This window comes from Dromiciops gliroides, chromosome 2 (genome assembly GCF_019393635.1).
Source record: "Dromiciops gliroides isolate mDroGli1 chromosome 2, mDroGli1.pri, whole genome shotgun sequence".
In the NCBI taxonomy this organism is placed as follows: Eukaryota; Metazoa; Chordata; class Mammalia; order Microbiotheria; family Microbiotheriidae; genus Dromiciops; species Dromiciops gliroides.
Window position 1 is genome coordinate 61,559,512 of NC_057862.1, and position 4,304 is coordinate 61,563,815.

The 4,304-nt window shown below is 43.0% G+C and overlaps 1 pseudogene; it reads left to right on the forward strand.

Annotated features, from left to right (window-relative positions):
• Positions 1–156: 156 nt before the first annotated feature.
• LOC122738282 lies at positions 157–1,334 on the forward strand (annotated as a pseudogene).
• The last annotated feature ends 2,970 nt before the right edge of the window (positions 1,335–4,304 follow it).

Here is a 4,304-nt window from a genome sequence, read left to right on the forward strand (position 1 = left end):
GCTGGGAAAGCTTCCTGGCAGTATCTCTCTGCTTTAATTGTCTTTGCACTTCCTTCCTTCAGGGGAGGGGAGATTTCCTGGGGTACTTTGAGAAGACTTTTCCAAGTTGAGATTTCCCCTCAGCTTGTGCTCAGTTCCAGAGGCAGTGAGGACATCATGGCAGGGCTCCTAGAGATCTCTCTGGGTGACATTGTGATGGATCTGTATACTGAGGAGAGGCCTCAGGCTTGCCTGAATTTTCTCAAGTTGTGCAAAATCAAGTACTACAATTGTTGCCTTATTCATCAAGTACAGAGAGATTTTATCCTACAAAGTGGTGACCGTACTGGTACTGGCAGAGGAGGAGAGTTCATCTGGGGGCAACACTCTACTGATGGAGCAAGGTTTTTTGAGGCAGAAAAAATGCCCAGAATTAAGCAAAAGAAAAAGGGCTCTGTATCTATAGTAAACAATGTTAGTGATCAGCATGGATCTCAGTTTCTGATCACCACTGGAGAAAATCTAGATTACCTCAATGGCATTTTTGGTGAAGTAACAGAAGGAATGGAGGTGATCCAGAAAATCAATGAGGCTTTGTTGGACAAAGGCTTTGTCCCTTACCAAGATATCAGGATCAACTATACGGTGATTTTAGATGATCTGTTTGATGACCAGTTGGCTTAGCAATTCCTGCTCTATCCCCAGAATGAGCCAAGGAACAACTAGATAGTGGGCAAAAAAGGAGCAGAGGAAGAAATTGATGAGATCAGCTGAAGAAATGGAAGAAATGATGGCCAAGAAGGAGGCAAGAACTCAAGTAATTCTGCTAGAAATGGTGGGAGATTTACCTGATGTAGACATCAAACCTCCAGAAAATGTCCTGTTTGTGTGCAGATTGAATCTTGTGACCAAGGCTGAAGATCTGTAAATAATCTTCTCAAGATTTGGGCTCGGGGGTGGCTAGGTGGTGCAGTGGATAAAGCACCAGCCCTGGATTAAGGAGTACCTGAGTTCAAATCCGTCCTCAGACACTTGACACTTGCTAGCTGTGTGACCCTGGGCAAGTCACTTAACCCCCATTGCCCTGCAAAAAAAAAAAAAAAAGTTGTGAAGTTCTTAGGGAATGGAAGCCTGGGGAATCCCTTTGTTATGCATTCATTGAATTTGAAAAGGAAGAAGACTGTGAACAGGCCTTTTTCAAAATGGACAATGTGCTCTTAGATGACAGAAGAATACATGTGAATTTTAGCCAGTCTGTTGCAGGAATTCAATGGTGAGGGAAAGGTTGGAAATATGCCAAGCAAAAGACCAGGGAAAAAATTTCAATTGGCTCTCAGAGAGATTGTAAAATCTAAGTAAGATACAAGAAATAACCTGGTGCTGGATGAAGAGACAAAATACTCTAAATCAAGTCCCTCACACTCAAGTGAAAAACAGAAGAAGAAAACTCATCACTGCTCTGAAGGGGATTGGGCAGCACTGAAAATTCCCAAGGATTCCAACTGGCAGTGGCATCACAGGAGAACTTTAGAAGAGTATGGGAAAGAGAAGATTAAAGGCGGGGGTGGGGGGGGGGGAAGGGAGAGACTTCAGAACCATAGCCCCAGTAGATCTTGAGATCAAGTCCTCTACCATAGTAGCAGGAAACCAAAAACAGGGAACAGAACCTCGGCAAAGAGAAAGGCATCAAAAGACACACAGAAGCAGAAGTCCAAGGAAAGTCGGAGACAAAGAAAGATTGAAGTACAGTTGAAGGAAGAGACATCAGAAAGTGTCTTTTACACTTTTTCTTGTGTGACTTATCATACTGATCGAGGACTTGTACAGCACTGAATCAAATCGGTCAGATGCTATGCTTACCTTGTAGTGGCTTAAATCTTTTATCACTTTGGGTATCTAGACCTTTTCAAGGAATATAAAGTATACATGACAGTGAGAAGTTCAATAAAAGATTTTTTAAATTAAAAAAAAATACTGCGTTCCTTTGATCTATTCAAGAGAATTGTTGGGCTTTGGTTTGCATTGTTTCTTCCTGATGGACAGACATCTGGCTCACCCTACTCTCATCCATCCCCGCCTTTACCCACCCCACCCCTGCCCCCTCCTTAGAGATCCGACCGAGATATCAGATGCCTGATCTATGAATCTCATGTTTCTAGAAATCTTGTCCTCTGTGTTAAAGGACAATTTCTAAATAACATGAAGACTTCCAATCTTGACTTCTTCAAGGAATATAGATGCCCTGGGGTGATAAGCACTCATAAAATCCTTCATCTTGCTTTGGCAATTATGGGTCAATGAATGCTTGAGCAGGTTCAAGGGCACACTGAGTGGTAGAAAAGGATTGTGATTTGTTTGGGGTTTTGTTGATTTAGTTGGTGTTCTGTGGGGTTTGTCTTCATTTCAGAATTAAGCTACCACTTGAACAAACAGAGTTTAACATTACTAGGAGGATTACTATCCTCTCAGGTTCTCCAGACAAGTTTCTAAGACCACAGTTTCAGGGAATGATCACTTGTCCTCTGAGGAGTTTCCTCAACTTCAGCAATCACAGGACTTGGGCCTTCATTCCAAACCAAATCCATCTCTGGAGTGAGAATCATTTTTTGTTTGTTTTGTTTTGGAGAATCATTTCTTAAAGAACTGGAGCCAAAGACTTGGGAAACAGAGAATGTGGATATGAAAAAAACAAAACAAAACAAAACAACATTGAATTTAAAAACAGAAGAAAGAAAGGTACAGAAAAGACCTAAGTAATCTTCCATGTTCTGGCCCTCACAAAGAACTGTTCAGATTCAGTGTCTCAGGCATGGCTACAAGACCATGGTGGAAACTCAGTGTGGGGCACTGGGAGAGGTAGTTAGGACCTATGTCTGAACCACTGGACCCTCCCCAAGTCTCCAGAAAATAGCCCAGATTTGGGGGTATAGAACATGTACCTGAAGGACTCCCTGTGTGACTTCTTCAACAAAGCCAGACTGTATGTGGGAGAAGAACATCATGGGTTAGATCAGAGGAGCCCTCAGACTCAGGGGACACAAAGAGCTTCACCTGATTGATTGAGCAGCAACTGTCCTCATGGCCTACAGAAGCAAGCTAAGCTGGATGGATCTAGGACTGTCATCTCTTTTGTGCCTTTGTATCTACATGAGTGAAGATAAGAATTCCACACAAGTAAATACAAAGAATATACTCAGCAATTACAAGAGGGAGACTTTGACTTTGTCCTTGCATCCCCCAAACCTAGTGTAGGCATACAGTAGTCAGTCAGACAACAATAATTGAGGAAGTGCTCACTGTGTGCCAGGTCCTGGCTTAACAGCTGGGAATACAAAGAATGACTTTTACCTTGAAGGAATCATTCTTGTTGCTGAAGGAGTTCCCTTTTCACCAAATAATAGGAATGGGACCTTTGACTTCATTGGCATCAGGACCTCCTGGGTCAGGAAGCTCCCTCTATCAGTGCAAGGTAGCCCTTGCTCACTCACCTGCAGATTGCTATCTCTTTTTTCAACATTTGTTTGTTTGGTATTTTTGGTGGGGCAATGAGGGTTAAGTGACTTGCCCAGGGTCACAGAACTAGTAAGTGTCAAGTGTCTGAAGTCGGATTTGAACTCAGGTCCTCCTGAATCCAGGGCCAGTGCTTTATTCACTGCACCATCTAGCTGCCCAGATTGCTATCTTATAGTATTGTTTACAGCCCTGAGAGATGACTTGGTGAGGGCCACAGAGATAGTTTGTGACAGAGATCAGGTCTTCCCTTTAAGAGATGGGTTAGTGGAACCTGTTGGTAGCCCCCAGTCTGGCCAACAGAAATGCCATTTTCTTTTTTTTTTTCTTTTGTTTTTGGGAGGGGGGGAGTTTGGTTTTTTTTTTTTTTAATTGGAGGTGATCAAGGTTAAGTGACTTTCCCAGGGTCACACATCCAGTGTCTGAGACTGGATTTGAACTCAGATCCTCTTGATTCCAGGGTTGGATACTCTATCTTCTGTACCACCTAACTGCCACCACAAATGCCATTTTCAAAAGACTGCCCTGTCGGTTATAAAGTGCTCTCTCACTGAACACAAAAGTGTCAGTCTCAGCCTTCATCCTCCATCATTCATTTCATGCTCCTTGTGTCTGACTCAACAAGCTCCTAAGAGTTCCCCCACATATAAAAATGGAGATAACAATCCCTGTGATATGCAGTGTGCTGTTCTGAATGAAGAGCTGGCCTCTGAATTAGGATTCACATCCTGTCTACGCAGCTTAATGACTGTGGGACCCTGGCCAAGTCACTGGTGTTTTATGTGAGCTAGACCTCTTTCTAAGAGTCTCGTGGG